Source organism: Capsicum annuum, chromosome 12 (assembly GCF_002878395.1).
Source record: "Capsicum annuum cultivar UCD-10X-F1 chromosome 12, UCD10Xv1.1, whole genome shotgun sequence".
NCBI classification, from domain to species: Eukaryota; Viridiplantae; Streptophyta; class Magnoliopsida; order Solanales; family Solanaceae; genus Capsicum; species Capsicum annuum.
Window position 1 is genome coordinate 32,223,081 of NC_061122.1, and position 22,225 is coordinate 32,245,305.

At 33.1% G+C, this 22,225-nt stretch overlaps 1 pseudogene; it reads left to right on the forward strand.

The window, feature by feature from the left end:
• Window positions 1–5,983: 5,983 nt before the first annotated feature.
• LOC124889583 lies at window positions 5,984–15,544 on the forward strand (annotated as a pseudogene).
• The last annotated feature ends 6,681 nt before the right edge of the window (window positions 15,545–22,225 follow it).

The following is a 22,225-nucleotide window of genomic DNA, read 5'->3' on the forward strand; positions in this document are numbered from 1 at the left end:
GAAAAACACATGGGAATATTTCAAAGACATTGAACAATAATTTAAAATCCATGACTCACTCTTTATCTTAATTTTGAGCTAGGTGGTATACCCTATAACTTTACAATCCCACGGGCTATATGGAATATATCCTTAACTCGGCAGCCAAACCCCAAACCCAAGTTTGCCACAAGGGTTGTAGTCTTTATCTCTAATACGCCAAAGGGCACTAGGCTAGCGTACGGTCCCACTTGGGGACATAATAAACTCGTATCGGCAAAACACGGTTTTGGGATAGGAGTTATCTGAACTTAAGCCTTTTTCGAGCAACCACCTCTCTCTCTTTAAGACCATTTATAGCTCTTTAAGACATGTATTCTCTCAAAATAAAAATCTGAAACTCTTACTCTATTATGGCATTCATTTAAATGGTATCATCATACCAATAACTTGAAATTTGTATCTCTAAGCCATAAAATATCATTGGATAGTCTCTTCATTCAAAACACAAAGATTGGATCACCATATCATTCAAATAGTTCAAGAGAATTTGTACTTCAAAATATATGTCAAATTATGCAAAGAATCTCATTTTTTAACATTTCAACAAACATGTGGTGGTCATGTATTTTTGAAAAACCATGCAATTCTTTCATTATATATCGTCAACATTTGTCAACATGTAAAACCTCTCTCTCTTTAATTCATAATCAAAACCAAGTCTTATGTAATAGTAAAGACGTTTGTAATATGCTTCTCAATAGGGATTTGAACAATTCATAACATATGAACACAAGGGGATTTAAAATAAGAGAAGGATTATGATTTTTCGTGCTCTCAATTCAAGTTTCAAACAACAAACCATATGAATATATATGTATATATATGAACAAACATCAAGTTTATGGGCAAGACCTCAAGACCAAAACTTTAATATTAAGAAAGGTTCACAATACATAATTATAGTTGAAATTTCAATACCCTTTCATAAATCAATGATTTCTAAATATTTAAACATGATTAAGATAATTTCACCATGCTCATGTATTTTACAAAAACCCTACGTACCTTAGATTACAGGTTTTTAAAGAGTAGAACTTGAATCTTGATTTGTTCCTTGAAAATCTTAAGCTTAAGGAGTGATTTTCTTGATTCCTTATTCTTGGAGAAAACCCTAGTTTGATATTATTTTGAGAGTGAAAAGGAAGTTTTTGATGTTGTATAACTGATAATGATTGATTAATAATGCTTAAGGGGTGATTTAATTTGTGTGAAAGGTTTTTGGAATGAGGGAAAGACCAAAATATCCCTAAGGAATTAAAAAAAAGTTGCATAATTGCATCAGTTGACGACCAGGGTTGATGGGCCATCACTCAGGTGATAAGACGTCACCCAGGTCATCACTTTTAGGCTAGTTTTCTCAATTCACTACCTTAGGCTCAGGACTAGGTTGGACGGGCTGTCACCCAGCTGATAGGTCGTCAGCCTCGTCGTCACATTTTGGCAGACAGGTACTTCAAAGTAAAATGAGCATAAATTTCTACTCCGATATTGGATTAAGAAAAAAGCCAATGGAGTTAGAAAGAAGACTCAAAGACCTTTTATTTCATATATAGTAGGCCTCCTAATTTGATATAGACAAAAAGTTATGGTCAATGGAAATTAACCCAAGTTTAGACTCTCATTAAAACTCAATCGATAGGAAGGCTTTCAACTCGCCTTTGAGTTAAGGGACGTTTATAATCTTAATTCAAGCCCAACTAGATTTTCACACTACATAATTGATTAACACACCAAATTTTTATGGCATTTATTGGCTTTTTGAACTATTACGCATAGGAATGACAATTTACATTATAGTTCGAAATGCGGGTTGTTACAACATGTTGATTTGTGGGAGCCCTATCATGTATCCACAAATGATCATTTTAAGTATTTCATCACTATTGTCGATGACTTTAGTAGGTCAACCTGGACCCAACTTTTGAGCACTAAGAGCAATGCTCTTCAAGTCTTGAAAGCTTTCACTGCCATGGTAGAGAACCAGTTTTATATCACTATTAAAACCTTTAGAAATGATAATGGTTTCAAGTTTGTTAACTTAGAAACTACTGCATTTTTCCAAGTTAAAGAAATCCTTCACCAGAAAACATGTTCATATACACCACAACAAAATGGTATTGTGGAAAGAAAACACAAGTACCTACTTAAAACTGCCAGAGCACTCCTTTTTCAATCCAAGATTCCCACCAAGTACTGGGGAGAATATGCTTTGTGTGCCACATACTTTAGATTGCCTTCCACTATGTTGCAAATCAAATGCGCCTATGAAATTTTATACCGCACAAAACCTCTTTATTCTCATATGAGAAGCTTTGGTTGTCTTTGTTACCCTACTGTTCCCATACCTCATAGAGCTAAATTTGAGCTGAGAACTACTCCTCATGTTTTTATTGGTTACTCTTTTGACACTAAGAGTTACACAGTTCTTAATCTAGCCACAAAAAGAATACACATTTCTAGGGATGTTGTTTTCCATGAAGATATATTTCCCTTTACTGCATTATCTACCACTACATCATCTTCTACAAAGTTGCTTCCTTTTATTTTTATGGATGCTTTAAACTCTAATGATGATCTTGACACACCACACATTTCTACTTCAGTAGTAGCAGCACATCCATCTGCCAGTAGTCTATCCCATTGTCCTGTCATATCACCTGGCGTTGATGTACCACCTAAAAAACCTGTTAATCTCTCTGATAGTGTTTACTACATAGAGCCTGGAAGGTTCACTAGAAGTATCCAAACTCCTGCTCATATGTCTGATTAAATCTATTATATTCCTAATCTTAAGTCACCTGCCCATCATTCAACTAACTTGTCTTCTACTTCTCTTAGTTCACTTTTTTCCAATCATCAACGCATGGATCATAATGAACTAATTTCTAATAGTCAATATCTTGTAAGAAATGTTTGCATTGATATGGAACCAACTTCTTACATAGAGACAACTATTAACCCTGCATGGCAGTTGGCCATGACCTAAGAATTTGATGATAACACTTAAGATCTAGTTCCATTACCTCCTAGAAAGAAAACCATAGGATGCAGGTGGGTATATAAAATAAAACATAGAGCAGATGGTAGTATTTAGAGGCTAAAGGCTAGGCTTGTTGTTAAAGAGTACACATAATAAGCTGGCATTGACTATACAGAAACATTTTCTCCTGTGGTCAAGATAACCACAATTAGAGCTTTATTAATCACAACAGTCAAAAAGGGGTGGCCAATGTACCAGTTAGATGTTAATAATGCATTTTACCATGGAGATTTGCATAAGGAGATGTATATGGAGGTTCTACCTTGACTTCAAGTACTAGCCCCTAATCTAGTATGTTGATTGAATAAGTCTCTTTATGGACTTAAATAGGCCAGTAGGCAGCGTTATGTAAAATTAACTGAAGCTCTATGCTCAAGAGGCTACTGTAACACTTTGTATTTTCCTAGCAAAATCTGAGTCCTAATACATGAGTATTTGTACATGAAATTTTTGAAACACTCATTATTTTTTATTTTAGAGCCTGCCATTGTATTGGAAATTCAATTAGCTTTACAATGATATAAAATTTGCCCAAATTCGATAATCGGCTAAGAAGTTATGGTGATTTTAAGTTTCAATTGTTAAACACCGTCATTTTAACCCTCAGCGCATCACGTAGGTAGCCCAAATGACAATTGTCAATTTCTAGTGATACTCCACAATCATGGTGCATCGTGGAGCAGGCCAAAATAGCATCCAAAGTTTTACTGCGATGGCACCGCGGCACAATGTTTGTCCAGGTCCCAGTTATCCATTTTCCAGCGGCTTGATGCTACAGTGGCACATTGCCCAAGGCTAATAATTATTTTTTTTAGTTTTTAGCTTCCATTATTAAATTCATCCAAGGGTAATTGGGTCTTCTTCCACGGCCCTAACTAACCTAAAACATGAAATTCAGCCTCATAGTCATTTATTATTCAGCTCTTCTTCAAAATTGAAGATCCTCTTTTCAAAAACTAGAACCCTAGCTCTTAAGAATCAAGGTCAAATCTCAAGAACTCTCCATCAATCCTTCCAAATTCATTATCCCAGGTATGTTAGATGTTCAACCAGGGATTTCTTTTATCCATGGAGCTTAATTAACCTTTTAATTATAAAGTTGTAATCTTTTTAAGTTATTTGATTTTAAATCATGATTTCATCCATTAATATCTATGAACTTTTATTTAATACCATTTTTTTAATGAAGTTATTGTTGTTATTCGATTTATCATGTTTTAATGTTATCATTTGTTGATTTAAATCATGACTTAGTTTTTTTTATGATAATTTCATGTCAATTATGTCGGTCCTTTAGTAATTCTATGATTATTTTAAACCATGAACTATAAGTGTTTGATAAAATTCCTACAAGAGCAATTGTTTTAATAAGAGTCTTCATGCTATGTCCTTTAATGTTTTAATGTCATGCTACTACTATTATTTTGAGTCCTGGGGGTATTGAATAGCCAAAATCATAGTTGTTTACTTAATGTTGTCTCGATATCTTCAAAATAACTTCAGATTATACTATGAACGTTATCAGAATAGTCAGTTAAACTCAGAAAAGTCTAATGTTTCAGTGTTATTTAGTTGGGAATAGGATTTAGCACCGAGCGAGTGTAGGGGTGGCGGCTTCCCCGTCAGATAGGCAGAGTCGTTAGTAGCAGTACCTATACTCCGAAACTACATAGCCAGCATAGGACATGAGTAGTCACCCATCAGATTAAGCTTGACTATCTTACAGGGGCCACCCGTCAGTTCAAGCTTGACACCTTTAGTCCTTTGGATATGATATTAGTTTAGTGGATCCACACAGCCATTGTTAGTACCCATGGCATGGTATTAACACCCTTCTAACTAGGGTTACAGGTTGGACCCTGATTAGCTCAAATTGGGGAATGTTAGTTAGATGATACCTCCCACAGTCTCAGATATAGTCTCAGCTATAATCCCAGCTCAGTTATTCAGTCTTAGTGTTGTTTGACCAAATCATACAATTTCAGTTATTTTTAGTATTTTAGTTTGTAGATTTCATCCAGTTCATGTCATGTGCTTGGTCATGCATCCTCAGTGTCTACAGATTTTTATGTATTTTCAATATTTTACAAACTTTCATGCATGTTAAGTATTTACAGATTTCATGTGCTCTATTCAGTATTCCATGTTTTACATGTATATTCAGATAGATCATTACTCCTATTCATGAAACCCTGTATGTTAACCTACCTCATTTAGCATACCAGTATATTTAAAGTACTGATCGCATACCTCTCTTTTGCACTATGATGACTCATATCATAGGTGCTGACGCTCAGTTCCTGAATCTCACTTAGTCCCTCGGATTCTCAGCATTACAGTAACAGTGGTGAGTCTTTATCACCCGATGATAGGCTATCTAATTTCATGTCTTTATTTCAATAGTCAGTAGAGTTAGTTGGGGGCTTGTCTTATCAACTCTCAGTCAATTAGTACTAGAGGCTTTTCAGACATTATAGTCAGTTAGTTGTTTATTTTATCAGTACTTTATCAGATTTAGACAGTCGGTTTACTAGATTTATATTTCAATTTGAATTCAGATATTTAAGACCTTATGGCACTTCAGTAATTCTTTCTCATTCATGATTATAATATTAAGTGCTCACAGTAGGTACCAGCTTATGGGTTATCTTGTGGTTTCTCGAGACCATAAGCACCGTGTAATGACTAGGGGGTAGTCTCGAGTCATTATAGCTACACTCATTCTATGTATGACTATTCCTTGTTCTATAAAAAGAATGGTCATTCTAAATTTATGTGGTTTTTTATGTTGATGATGTGCTACTTAATGGTATAGACATAACTAAGATAACTAGTTTGAAGGCTTACCTAGATGACAGGTTTAAGATTAAAGACTTGGGAACACTTCATTACTTCTTGGGCATGGAAATTCTTCACACCCAGGAAGGGGTTATTATTTCTCAAAGAAAATTTGTTCTTGATTTGCTCAAGGAGTATGATTGGCTTCATCAGAACCCCTTAACATCTCCACTTGATCCTAATGTTAAGTTAAAGGCTCATGAAGGTGATGCCCTAAGTGACAGTACTTACTACAGAAAACTAGTTGGAAAGACCAATTTTTTCACAAATGCAAAACCTGACATTGCATTTGGTGTCCAACTCCTGAGTTAGTTTATGCAAGATCCTAGACAACTACATCTCTAAGCTGCACTTCATCTTCTCGGGTATCTTAAATCTAAGCTTACTTTGGTTATGTTTAATTCTAAAGATGCAGACTTCACTGTCAAGGGTTATTGTGACTCAGATTGGGACTCATGCCCTGACTCTAGAAAATCAGTGAGTGGGTTCGTGGTATTGCTTGGTGGTAGTCCCCTCATCTTGAAGTCTAAGAAATAGGAGACCATCACCCTTTCTTCAGTTGAAGCTGAATATAGATCTCGTAGGAAAGTTATGGGAGAGTTGGTATGGTTGAGTAGGTTACTTGAAGAGTTTCTTGTTCCATTTTCCAAAACCAATCTTAGTGTTTTGTGATAGTCAATCTTCCCTACACATAGCCAGGAATCCTGTATTCCATGAGAGAACTAAACATATTAAGGTGGATTGTCATTATGTAAGATAAATTTTACAACAAGGCATTATATCTCTGCATCACATTGCAACCCAAGATTAACTAGCAGGCATCCTGACTAAGGCATTAACTGGGATCAAACACTCTTCTATTCTTAACAAGTTAGCAGTGCTCTCTATACCTTCAACTTGAGGGGGGTATTGAGATCCCATCCAACTGCCATCCAGCTGGCATAGTAGTTAGTTAGTAGCAGTTGTTATGTTTCTGTACAGTTAGTTAGTGGAGAGTTTAAGCCTCTGTTTATCTTAGCTAGATTAGAGTAGATATTTTTGCTTCTTTACTTTTTCTGTATAAATACACACATATGCAATACACTACAGTTAAGCTTTGCTCTTTACACATTTTGACAGTTTCCTCTTTGCTCTAATTATTGAGCTCCATTTTTAAGACCTCCATTGCAGCAGTTGCCTGATCTCAAGGCACTGCATTCTCTACATCTTGATAGAAGAACATAAATAAAACTTTAAATAATGTAGCATTAGTTAAGGAATACACGTCTGAGAAAACGGATGTCATCGATGCTGGTTCTGCTTTGGCATGCACTCTTGCCAAGGTACATTTGCAAGTTTTTATTCATCTTATTTTTTTATATGCCTTATAAATGTTTTGATTGTCATTTTCCTTTTTTGGAAATAAAGTTTTCATGTTTGAATTTACAGTCAAAATTGAAAAGTTTGACTCTCGAAATTCAAATCATGTTACATAAATTTAGATGAAAAAATATACAATCTATTAAGATGCACTTGCAAAGTAAGAAAAAAAATTTGAACGCTACCAGTATAAACTGTTCTAGTTATGTACAATAATTTGTAGGATGGGTGACAAGTTCACGTGATAGAGAGGAATTTGAGTGAACCAAATAGAATAGTTGGTGGACTTCTACATGTTGGCTATCTCAAATTATTTGACTTAGGTCTTGAAGTTATGATCGTATAAGCAGATAATATATACTCTTTTCATTTTAATTTATTAGTCTAGTTTTGGCTTGACATGAAATTTTAAAAATAAGAAGACTTTTGAATGTAATGGTCTTCAAACTAAAGATATGAAGAATACACAAATTAAGACGACTTCATCATGAAGATCATTTTGTTCAAAATTTCAAATCATATTTTGCGAAATCGTTTTTTATATTTGCTCATGAAACAAAAAAGATTGAGAAAATCTTCATCAGCAAACTCTCAAAAAATACAAAGATCCGAGAAAAAACAAAAGTCAAAGGAAATAGGAGAATCAAGTTAAATTTCAAGTCTTGTTGGTCAAAATTCTTCTGAATATGATTCGGAAAAAGATAAAGTCGAAGAGGTATTTGTATTTGTATTAGTATTATATTAGCTTATGGATCATGTACATGTATTTCTATTTTTGATATACATATGAATCTGTACATGTATTTTTTACACATGTTGAGTTTGTCTCTAGACTTTTCTACATCTTTTTTAGAGGTAACTTATGTATTTTCTTGTATTTTGTAATATTTAAGATATGCATTCATTTTTTTTTTATGATGAGTTACACTTGTATTTCGCAAATACATATGAAGATGTATAGTATATGTATATTTGTTACTGTTTAAGATATGTTTCTATATATATATTTTTTAATATGAGTCTGACATGTATTTCGCACACACATATGAACATATATATGTATTTTTTATATGGTAATATATATGGATCAGATATGTCTTCTGTAAATACATATGCAGGGATATATGTATTTTTTGTTATGTAATATGTATTTTGTAAGAAAACGTATGTAGACTATGTATTTTGTATTGATCTTGACAACCATTCAAATTACAATGATAAAGATAAGTTAAAGCTTTTTGATGTGTGTTATGCGAAGGATTTGCCTCAACAACCTAGTGACAACTTTTAAGTACTGTAATATACATATAAAAAAAATATTTGTAAGTCTATTTAGAATGCATACTAATTTATTATTTTATGTATTTACAGAAATTATGGATTGTATATGGTGACATATGTTGAGTACCTTATTTATGGTGAAGGTGTTCCTTCGGTTGACTCAAGTCTGACTTGCTTCACACAAGATATGCTTCAATTATGTGGGATTAAGGTTTGAGAAAATAAGAAGGTGATGCACAAAGTGACGACGAAGCACCAATGAAATTTGTTAGAAAAATCAGGATAACAAAAGATACCGAAGTCCTTGAAGTTTGATGCTTTTTTTTGTATTTTGTATTTCACAACATATAACTATAGAATGACAGTGATATAGTTGAATAGTTGTTAAGTTTAACTTACTTTAAGGTTGCATGTGGAAAGTTCTTTAATATTTGACAGCTATATTTTGACTATTGATGCTCAATCACATTGAATTGAAGGTTTTCAATTTTAATATTAAGTTTTTAATAATTGAATTTGTAACGCGTGTATTAATAGGTGATTATACATTTTTATGTTCAGATCTTATATATATATTAATTAGTTGAACAAATGTATATTTGTATTTATATGTATTTAAAGAATCAATATCAAATACATATATGTAACTGTAAATGTATTAGTTACCTGTAATGTAATTATATCTATTTTTGTGATTGTATATGTATCCAGATATGTATTTGATATATATATATATATATATATATATATATATATATATATGTTTATGATTAAATGACCAGGATATGTATTTTAAATGTGAAAATGTACTGTCTGAAATAAAATGTTTAACTTCAAAAATGCTTTTATTTTACTGTATTTTTTCACGTTCATTAAATACATATAAAATCAATCACATTCATTTATTCATAATTTTTCTAACAAAACTTGCAAGTACGGAAAATGTAACTATAACATGTTCCAATATACATGAAACATAATTGTCAATGAAGAATTATTCACATATTTTTCAAATGAGTTCAACTTTATGAAAAACGAGAATTTTTTTTTAATTGAATACAGCAACAAGCGTATCATTTATGATATTTCCGACATGAACTTCTATTGTAACCCTTAAACCCATAAGCACTACAAGAATTGATGCTTCTCTTTCTGAACATATGAATTTTCTACGATCTTTCTTTGGAGGTTTGTGAGGAGGCCTCCTGTATTTTGGGGGTAGTACTACCTCAACCATTATGCTTTGTGGAATTATCCAATCGTCTTTGTATAGTAAAAGATAAATTGAAACATTATATGTTTTCAATACTATTATTGACTTGTATAAATTAGAGCAATATAGTCCTTTTGAAAAATTCTTGTTATCCAGGACTGCATAAGCATGTGAACATGGTGTCTTATTCAATTGAAATGCGTGATAAGAATTTTTTTTTTCTTAAGGCAAACAATAAAATGCTTTTCTTTGTCATGTACTGTAGAGACATACTTTGTAGCTAATACAACCTGATTTTTTTTAAGACAAAATAATTTAAAAAAAAAAAAGTCAAATTCAATTAGACATTAGTATTATTTTATGTAAAGTGTGATGTATTTTCATTCACAATCGAAAATACATTTATAGGTCTGTATATGTATTTTTCAAACTTAACAACAAATACATATTTGACATAACTTTACATATATCTTTCAAACATTAGCAACAATTACACATTTTTAGAGAACTATATATATATATATATTGACATTTGTATTTTTTTTATGTCAAATATAATGTAGTTTCATTAACAGTCAAAATAGTGTCACAAATTCAATGAAAATATACAACTAAGCTCACTGTCCAGAATATACAATTGCAATAAACTAATACGAATGACACTCAAATGATATAAATACAATCAAAATATATAATTTCAGACAAAATATATAAATTGAATTTATATATTCAAATAAACTCAAAAATTAACAATATAGTCAAGTAAACACAATTACACTTTGCTGAATATACAAATACATTCAAGAAAAATAAAATCGAGACTGTTAAATGTCTACGGAGCAAAAATAATTTTGATCAAGTATTAACTAAGATCGAATAACGCCGACATTGGACAAATAATAGATTCGATCAATTTTTACAATGCACATTGAGAACGAAAAATTTTTACATTGAAAAAAATAATTTCACACAAAACGATCTCAATTTCACAGATTGAGAAATAAAAATGATTTGTTGAAATTCATATACAAACTCAAATTTGTTATTCAATATCTGTAACAGCAGTGAAGTTTTTTTTTTCTTTTTTGAAATTTAGAAGTTCATCAATAAAAGAATCTCTAATCTGATTTTGACATTAATTTGAATTGCTGAATTTTATTCAGTAAAAGTGCATTTGAATTTTGGTTTCATTAGTTGAAGTATAACAACACACAAACTAATAGGAATCATTTATGAAAAAGGAATCCTCAAAATTAAATACATGACATAATTTAAGGGTTTGATTTCTTTTTAACTGATTTGAGTTAAATAAGGGGTTGTAATTTCGCTTGTATATATATTTATCTAGCAAATTTTACCTAAAATATAAAATACAACTTGTTATTTTATATAATTATGAAATAGTTTCAATGAAAGTCTTAATTATGATCATAAATTTGCTACTTAGGAAATTTTTCCTTTTTAAAAACCAAGACATCACAATAAGATTGTGAGCTACTTATGGTGTGGGGGCTTTGACTAGACCCCAATCGATTAATGTAACATATAACTATATATATTACTTACAAAAAATTAGAGGGAGGCATGGATCTTGCATCTAATAAGAAAAAAGATAGATTTAATCTAATATAACTTTAAAGATTAGTTAAATTTAGAGGTCGAGCCAAGTTTTGAACCTTATGAATTTGAATTCTAGAAGCTCACGCCCTCAATTGCTAGTACTTGGATTTTGAATTCAATTTGTATACATCTTTAATGATTCGGGCAGAAAAAACAAACCACAAGTAAAAGAAAAACAAGAACAACACACAGATTTATTTGAAATCCTTGCGGGAAAAAATCACAGGCAGAGGCAGAGAAATTTCACTAGGAAAGGAGAGAAGTATCATGTGGAGAATGACGTAATTTCTGAATATCCAAAACCGACCCACTAACTGCACTTATATAGTATATGCGTACAAATAAGTCCTAGGCCCAAAAACATAAATGTCCATAATCGGCCCGATCCCTACACTACCACTACAGACCCCATTGAAAATCACACACATGGGTCGCACTGCGAAACTTTCAAGGTCGGACCAACAAAATTCGGGTAACAACTCTAACAGATTCTTTAAACACAAATATAAGGTTTGTATTACTAAAACTACTGAGTAATGCCGATCCCACATGTTGTATACTACCTTTTCGTCTGGTTAAATTAACTCCTACAAAAAGTGTCACGTAATATTATTAATGTATATCAAATCTTAGACATTTTCTTTAGCGATATTTCTGGCTCCACGGCTAATTGTAATTTATAAGCACCCGATCTTTGATGAACTTCTAGATAGTTACGTTCTTTCGTTTTTTTCCCTTTTTTCCCTAATTGATTTATGTATATGTTACGTGTGAGTGCAGATTGCGTGAAAGATATTGATGCTCAAAGAGTCATTGGACTAACTGTTTACAACGCGGAGGGAAAACATACTATGTTGTCCCATCACTTAGAGAAGTTTCATGCAGATGTGTCCGCAAGATGCTTCAACAATGGTGTTTCGTCCAAAAGTTGAGGGACAAAGCTGCCACTATTCCAAAGTAGTAATTTTTGCTAAGTTGTTTGGATATATATTTTCTAAAAATTCAAAATTGTTGAATTTATATTGAGTGTTTTTCAAGTTGGAAAAACATGTCTAGACTAGTATTTAAGTGAAAATGTTTTTTTTCCACTCACAAAATTTTAATTGTTTTTTCAGGTGTAAACTTAAAATGGTGAAGAATGATTCTATTTTGACACACTTAATAGTTAAATTAAAGGGAGAAGGGTCCAAATTAAAATATATCCAAACTTTCATGAATTTTGTTGTAACATGTCTGAACTTTGGTCGGATTTTGTGACCTCCTAACTATTTATTAGTGTATTTTAGTAATGTTTATAAGCTAATAAATAGATAAAATTTATTAATAAATAAATAAAAAAGTTTGTGCAAATAAATGTCAATAAAATACACTAATAAATAGTATATTAGGGTTATGGTAAAAACTTACACGCAGCGGGGTCACAGGACCCCCGCAAAGTTCATGTGTGTTACAACAAATTTCATCAAAATTTTGATATATATCAGACCATTTTCCCTAAATTTAAAGTTATTAGGATATTATATTAACTTAGTACAATCGTTTCTTGGTACGATTGATTCTTGAAATAGTTTGTTGAGCATAGAAGACTATCAGTTGATCGACTAGACATTTATTTTCCCACTTCTTTTTCATAATCCTTGTTTTTTTTTTGTTTGTAGCTTAAGACTTGAAGAAGGAACAGTCACATCTTTGATTGAAGAAAAGGGAATTGTGAAAGGTGTAAACTACAAAACAAAAGATGGACCAGAGCTAAATGCTTATGCTCCTCTTACAATTGTTTGCGATGGTTGCTTTTCAAATCTACGAAGCTCCTTGTGCAATTCCAAGCTATAAATTCTATTATTTTCTTTGAGTCTTTAGCTTGCCTTATTCAATAACATAATAAATTAAATCACGTCACTATTTTTTCAGGTTATAACTGATTAACGTAAGTCCAAATTTCAAACATTTTCGTCTTATGGTCTATAAAATTTTAACAAACAATTGTTTTTGTAATTATATATAGGTGGATATCACTTCTTATATAGCTGGATTAATTTTAAAAGATTGTCAAACTCCCATATGCAAACCAGTAAGCAACTATTATTTTCTCAGACTCGTCACCAATGATGTTCTATCCAATCAGCAGCAATGAGATTCGTTGTATGGTTCTTGTTCCTATTCAAAAAGTACCTTCCATCTCTGATGGAGAAATTCCAATTTTGTGAAGACTGTGGTAGCTCCTCAGGTATATATATGTGTGTTTCTTTTGATTTTGTTATAGCATCACTAATTTTTTTAAAATTACTTTTATTCCATTGGGGGAGAGGGAGAGAGAAAGAAAAAGTGGAAGAGAATGTCATGAACCGTTATTAAACATGTTAATCGAAAATCGAAATCACTTAAATCGAAATCACTTACGATTCGGCTATAATAGGTTTAATCAATAGGGGCTGATAACTTGTAACTTTTCAGATATATGTAATAGAACACAAAAGGGAATAGTAATGATGCTACAAGATATATTAGTATGTAGGGTAAATTATTGGGGGTAAAAGGCCGGTTACTTAGTAAACCTTATTGAGTTATCGATATAAAACCTGAAAGTCAATAACATAAAATACAAAAACATTTTTGAATCTGATAATCCAATAGAAAAAAATTTAATTACACTCCCCCAGGGCTTGTCGGACAGAATTCAGATTCAGACTAGAGATATCAAATGAACTAGGGAACTGGACCTCTATCAATTGATCCCTACGGTCAAAATATTCCTTTTTCCACTACTAGAAATTACTCCTATGATGACTGTTGCAAAACCGTTGCAATAGACAACAAAATCATTGTCATAGCTCTACCGCAATGGTTCAGCAAGCGTTCCATAGGTGGGCGTTGCGATAGGTCTATGACAACGATTTATGCGATGGTTGTCTAAACCGTCGCAATAGGTCAAGCTATGACAATGGTTGTCAATTGCAACAGTTAATAACCATAGCAATAGCATCTATTGCGACGCTTTTGTTATTCTGTTGCAACGCTTTTTGAGTACCTATTACAACTATTTCATTACTTATTGGAATGCCTATTTTCATCTATTGCAATGGTTACTAACCGTTGCAATAGATTCTATTGCAACGACATTAAACCGTTGTAATAGCATTTATTATGACGCTTTTGTTATTCTGTTGCAATATTTTTTGACTACCTATTGCTATGGTTTATTGATCTATTGCAACAATGATTTCCAAATGTTATTAAATTGAAACAATTTATATAAATATTTTTATTTACATAGATAATAAATTATAACACAATATATACATATCACAAAACAAAATTATTCATTAATAATCTCATAATTCAAAATATGCAACAAGCTAATATTTTAAACCCAAAGGTAAAATGTAATCAAGTTCAAATGATTAGTTAAGTTTTTACATATTAGTAAGTTCAAGTTGTGATAAGTTTTAAAAGATTCAACACAAAACTATTGATATTAGAGCATTTATCCACAACCCAAAAATCTTCTCAAGTAAAGTCAATGTCTTCATCATTTTCTTGATCTCTTTCTACATTTTGGACACCTATAAAAAGAGAACAAATAATATACATTAGCACTTAAATGACAACATAAAAAAGGACTATTCCACAACAAAATAATGCAATTCCTAGTTCATAGCTAGGAGCAAATCAAGAAAGCCAATAGTTTAATATAATGCTGAATAAACTATAACTCAGCCATTTGGACAAATATATGGTTGATATTGATTTTGGAAAGAGCTTTAGGGTAAAAAACTAGTCAGTTTCATGCTAGTTGAATTCATTTAATTTCTTGTTGGTTACAATAAACAATAACACAACAATAATAGTATAGGAGTACACGAGAAAATAACTACATAAACCACATATAAGTTAGCTAGTGAAGAGGCAAATCAACCAATCATGGTTAGAAAGAAATACAAACATCCAAATGTGAGATGATAAAACTTAAAGAACAATTGAAATTGAGCTAATGCCTTTTTGGATAAAAAAGGTTTGGGTGACTACACCAGCCTGGCCTTTTGATCCTTTGGAAGGAAGTTGGAAAAGATTTGGATGACAATATTGATGCGTACAGTTTTAGTCCTTCGAACAAACACGAAATCAGAGATCAGACATGCTTTGAGGATTAAACAGAACCATAGATTGAAATATAGATGTTTGAGCTTTTTTCCAGCATGTTGAATGTATTCAACATAGACACAATTGACTTATCCGACTCTCTTCCTCTGTGGAAACATCTCTAATAATAAAAATAAATGTAGATAAGCGACTGAAAACTTGAACTTGAAACAGTACCAGTCAAGGTGATGTGTCGGTAAGGATAGGAGAGGAATATCTAGTAGTCAACATCTCAGTCCCAAACTAATTGGAAACAGCTAGCAATGTATCCTTTGTATTCATTCCTATATTATAATTTGTCTCTACCACAAACCTCTTACATACATGTAATTGTGACTTATGAGTGCAAGTATTAAACATTTCAAATCCTATCTAAGATAATCTTTGTTGAGCTAGTCAATTTAGTTAGTTTATAGCCATATATTTTGGGAGTTAACTTTCAAATTTATCTCCAAATATCTATTTGGCCATGAAATTTGATCAGATTTTAAAACTTTAAACATTTTGAAGTTCTCAAAAATCGGCTTCAGACTAGTTTTGGGAATTTTTAGACTTCTACTAACAAAACTTCAAATCTTTTTCATGTAAAACGCATGTCCAAACACTACTGCAAAAATTCAACTTTTCATGTTTCAAGTTTCAACTTCAAAAATCTATGGACAAACGGGCGTTGATTTTCTATTTTATCACTCAACCGAAGATCCAATTATTCTAAGCACAATGCTCACCCTTTCTTCCAAGCAATCTTTCAACATGAAGAAACAAAAAAGGTGACATGCTCACTCTAACGTCAAAGTTCAATAAGTTAAACATCTATATTCAGATTCAGCACACAGGCTGTAACAAATTACCACAAATACGTTGGTGAAATCAAAGATCACAGATCTTAAACTCTACAAGGGTTGCCCATAGGAAACTGGAAATACTTCTTTATAGAGAACCTTAGTCAGGGTTTTTCTGAAAAAAAAAAAAACTAGTAATATGCGATGAGCATGCTTCTATAGCCTAAAATGTTTTAAGTGACTGCTATGATCCGTACCTTTAGAGCATCACATTTGAACTTTGCATTATAATTGGTATGTAAAAACTGGCCCATCCCTTCAAAAATTACCCGTGCCAGGTAATAAACATCCATAGTAAGTTGCTTGCACTTATTTTCCTAATGAGATGCTGCATATTTTGGTGTATAAAAGAAAGGATCACCATACCAGATCTGCATCTTTTGCTGCAGCAGCTAACTCTGAGCTCACTTGCCTCAAGTCTATGCATGGACTGCTACATCCATTTTCCACAACCATCAGAGGAACGGAAGATGTATCTTCCTTGTAACCATCTTGGATATTACTCATAGCATCAACAAGCAAACCTCCTACTTCAGCTGCTCCTCAAAGAAAATTGCAGTGCTATAGGCCAAAGAAATATTACCAATCTAATGAGATATTATGTAGAGCGGGGAGAGAGAGAAAGCTTTAAAATATACAAATTTCCCATACCAAATATACCTTAAATAATGCACAGATTCATTTTTGTTAGATCTCTATTTAAAAGGGGAAAGAGTTTGGCAAGAGGAGTTATACATCTTATTACAACAAATAGAATGCCCTTGGAAATCAACATACCTTTGCAGCCTTAGCAATAATATCAGGAAACTCCATTGCAGTAACATCTTTTAGTGCAGGAAGTGAGTTTTCGACCAGCACAACCTGCATAAAATTTTGCATGTTAGATCTTTGAAACCTAATATATTCAGCATATATGCCAGAAGATAGGTCAGGATCATACAAAGCAAACAAGGTAGCAATTGAAAGTGGTTATTACATGTTAAGTAAACATTATCTTGTAATTTATCAGATAAGGAAAGTATCACTAAATTAATAAAGCTTCAATAACAAAAATGCAAAGTAATTTATCATGAAGCAACTGAAGCAAAATATTGAAAATTTTAGATTTATTTAAGGCAAACCACAAGTTCTGGATGTGCTAAAGTTTGGGGAGATCAATTTTAAGCAACATGAGGGGAATTACAATGGGAAAGAAGTAGTTCAACTTATGCCACTAGATACACCCCTGAAGATAAAAGAGATGCAAGCAAAGATACCTAAGACACTGCAAAGATAGAATTTAAAACAAAGGGTGGGAAATCCAAACAGAATTTAATAGGATAACATAAGATACAATAGTAATTTACATTTTTGAAAAGATACCGAGGCCTCCAATGTCTTCCATCAAACATGATAAACATACACATTCAAATGAAATACAATAGATAGGAGCAAGTTCAAGCAATTAAAACGATATAGGTGAAATCTAAAGGTAACAAATTTTATACTATTACCTGCCACTCTTGCCGAACCCAAACCGTGCACCAAAGTAGAATGCAATAGAAAGCAGCCATGAATCACTGTGAATAACAACAAGTGATAACTAGTCTTTTTTCTTGCATTCATCACATGCAAAATTTATGCCCAATGCTGGCTCTTGAAGTTATGGAGGCATTTTCTCCTCTAGGAGGTTTACTTCCCATGTTTTATTAAGAAGCCCATAGGGACACAAGTTCTCCTTTTCTGAAAGTAAAACAAATAGTATAATTCAGAAATTGCCATAAGCACTTCATAATTGATCTGCATAAGTGATCTAAAAATTAAGTATTGAACATCTAATGAGAGAAAACATACAACAAGCCTCAAAATAAAGAAAAAGAAAGGGAAAACTATGAAGCGAAGGAAGAAGACTAATGCAACACAAAAGCAAAATCTATTATCTTTACAACTCCCAGGTTGAAATAAACAAACCATAAAACCTTAAACAACTATGTGCTCGATCAGACTAAGAACATTTAGGAGAGATACATCTATCATAAGGACTGACAATTATTTGATATATAGAAGTCGTAGTCTCGTGAAATACATCATCACAAAGGTTAAATCAGCAGTTCTTGCAAATGAGGCTCTCTGCTAAAACCAGCCCTGCTACCTTGTCTTTCAGACTAGTCCAATACATGGACAAAGCAGCTGTTGCATCAGCTCTGCCTTTACAGCGTCCAAGAAGTAAGACACATTTTTGTAACACCCCAAATCTGGTACCATAAATACTACACGATTCTCATGACCCCGAAGGACCACAAGCTAACCCATGACTGATATTTGTTCCTGTACACTGCATAATGTACTGAATAAATATAGAAATAAAGGCTGAAAATCCATAAGGTTCAAATCTGATAAAACATAACATCTGGTGGGGTATGAAATACCCAAAACAACTGAGATAACCGTCTAAACATAATAGGATGAAAAGCCTCTAAAACATAACTATCTAGGAGTTGATGGGACATGTCCCCAACTAACTCCGCCGACTGAAATAACTAAGTATTGTAATTATGAAGTAAAAAATCATATCATTCTTGGAGGATGAGGACTCACTGCTGACTGACTGCTGATATCTGGAATCTACTGATGCTCTGGAGCTCGTGTCTCTAAACCTATGGTATAAGACACCATAGCACAAATGCGTCAGTACTTTGAATGTACTGATATGCATATTGAGGTAGGCTGAATGCATAGGGTTCATATGCATGAATAATATTGGCTAATTGACAAGTATGAACATGAGAATACATGTATGAATACATAGTACTATAGTTGAGACCGTGAAAACAAGAATTTACTGATAATTGACATGACTGGTAACTAAGTTTTGATGATTAATATGACTGATAACATGAGTGACTGTATTTGACAGTCCCAAATTCTGAAGAACTATCTATGTTCTTTTACTGAGACTGATACTGAGACTGTGGAAAGTAGTTATCTAACTGACATGCCCCAAATGCGATATAATAGCTAAGCTGGGGTTCAATCTGTGCCCTTATTAGAAGGGTGTCAATACTGCACAACTGGTAGAGACAAGCTATGGTTGACCCTCATCTGACAGTGTCCCCAAAAGAGAATAGTAGGGCCCTCATATGGCAGTGCTTATCCACCTCATCAACCCTCATTTGACAGTGTTAATGTCTCAACCTATGCTGGCTACATAGTTCTAGAATGCAAGGATGACTTCTAAGAATTACACCCTTATCTGACAGTGCGTGTTCCCATCCTTGGGTTCACTCGGTGCTAATTCCTACTTCCATCTTAATAGACTCTAAACATGATTAACTGGACTGAACTGACTAGGTTCATAAAGTTTCATTGACTAATGGAATACTACTGAGATTATTGACTTACTGACTTTCCAGAGTCACATGACTGACTGAATTCTGCTAAACATGGCTTGACTGAGAGTTTTGTGAAAATATGACACTGACTCTAGGCACACAGCTATATTTTTTGGGTACAAGCACCCCCAGGACTCGATAGAAGGAAACTGACATATCATGACAATTATTGATCATAGGAATAAAGTCCACAATTCATAGTGTCATAAGTTAGGATTTCATACTACACATAGTCTTCAAAATTTTATACTTAGAAGGGAATGCGTATAACAACATGCCATAAGTCTATCAAATCTAGTTTCATGAATACCCCATCAACAATCATAATGAATACAATATCATTAAAGTCATTGTTTTCATAAGGGTATAGCATGCGTTGGTCATTTAGGCCACAATTTAGCTATAATATATGATTTCTAATCTCTTATGCATTTTATCAAACACCTTATATACACAACTTAGGAATAGGTGTAATCATCAAATTATTCATCATTAACAACCAAATTTACATGTTTCCAACTCATATGTTATCATTGCTTCATTAAAACACACAAAGACCCTAACTTGGGGATTTTACAACATCAATTACATGAAAAAATCAACCCACAACATAATAACAAGGTTCATAATTTAAAATAGGGTTCTTGAGCTTTATGGATGGAAGGAATCCATAAATCAACACAATGCATACCTTACAAGAAAGTTCCTTAACGATCTATGGTGAAATCTTTTGGATTTGGGTCTTCAAATTGAAACCCTTGCTCTTGTTCTTGAGAGAAATTGATGAAAAGAAGTATATTTTGATGTTTTTGTTCCTTAATCACATGTTTTTGATATATATAGGGGCGGGAAAATGACCAAATTAAGCCTCAAGACATGGAAGTGTAATGCTGAAAAATTGGGTACAAAGGCTACACAAAGGGTGGCACCTTTGGTAGAGCCTTTTGTACCCTAGGCGGCGCCTTTGATGCTGATTTGCCCACAAAGGCTACACAATGGATGGCACCCCTTAATAGACTTTGGCTACTAGTTTGGCACACCAAACGTGCCCTTACACTACTTCAAAAATTTCAAAACTCACCTGATATGTACTACGACCTTGCCCCATCGCAACGCAACTTGAAAATCTAAAAATAAAGGTTAGGAAGGTGGTCAAATAAATCCCCAAAGTTTAGAGGTCTAAAATGAGACTAACTTTTGAAAACTTCACTAAAATTTCTAAGTGTTGGAGCTTGTAAATCTTAGGGAGCTGAATTTTAGACTTAGAACTTTACGGGATCTTACAATATCTCCCCCTTGGGAACATTCATCCTCGAATGAGACTGACTAAGAGGGGAAACAATAAACTGAACATGAACTGAACATGAATGACTGAAAGATGATCTCATGACTTACATGAATGATAAACTGGACATCTCGAACATACATATCTGATGGATGTGTAACTGATTCATGTATGCATGACTGAGTGTTCTGAAGAACTAAGTTTCTCAAAATGAGAATGCATAGATGAAGCATGATTATATGACTGAACCGATACATAAATACATAACTGAATATGCAATGGTACTTGATACTAAGGTTATAATAGGAACATGAGCATGAAACTAGATATCAAGTTTGTAAAGAATACTGGACATGAAGCTGAAAAGTTTAAGGAGAACTGTTACCTTAAGCTTGATCTGAGTTGGCGGAGAAGAGGTGAGGATACTTGGTCTGCATATCTACTTCTGCTTCTCAAGTAGCTCCCTCAACGGACTGATTTCACCAAAGAACTTTGACTAGAGGGACTTCTTCGTTCCTCAGTCTACGATTCTGATAGTCTAGTATTTCGACCAAAATCTCTTCATAAGAGAGGTTGTTCTGAACATCTATGCTCTGAATAGGAAATATGACTGATGGATCACCTATGCATTTTTTGAACAAGGATACATGAAAGACTGGATGAACCGAGGCTAGATCTGAAGGAAACTCGATAAGCTACTTTACCAAACCAACTAAAAATTTTGAAGGGACCAACATAGCGAGGACTAAGCTTTCCCTTCTTACCAAACCTCTTCACTTCCTTCATGGGAGAGATCTTTAGATAGACATAGTCACTAATCTCAAACTTGAGATCATTTTTGCGGATATCTGCATAAGACTTTTGTCGGCTTTGAGTAGCCCAAAGCCTTTCTCTGATCAACTGAACCTTCAGTAAGGCATCAAATACTAAGTCAGGCCCTATGACGGAGGCCTCACTGACTTTGAACCAACCAACTAGAGATCTACATCTCTGACCATAAAGAGCTTCAAATGAAGCCATATAAATGTTGGAATGATAGTTATTGTTATATGCAAACTCAATCAAAGGCAAGTGGTTATCCCAACTTCCCTTGAAATCAATTGCACACGCCCTTAGCATATCTTCTAGGGTCTGCATGGTCCTTTCTGCTTGACCATCTTACTGAGAATGAAAGGCTGTACTAAGATGGACTTG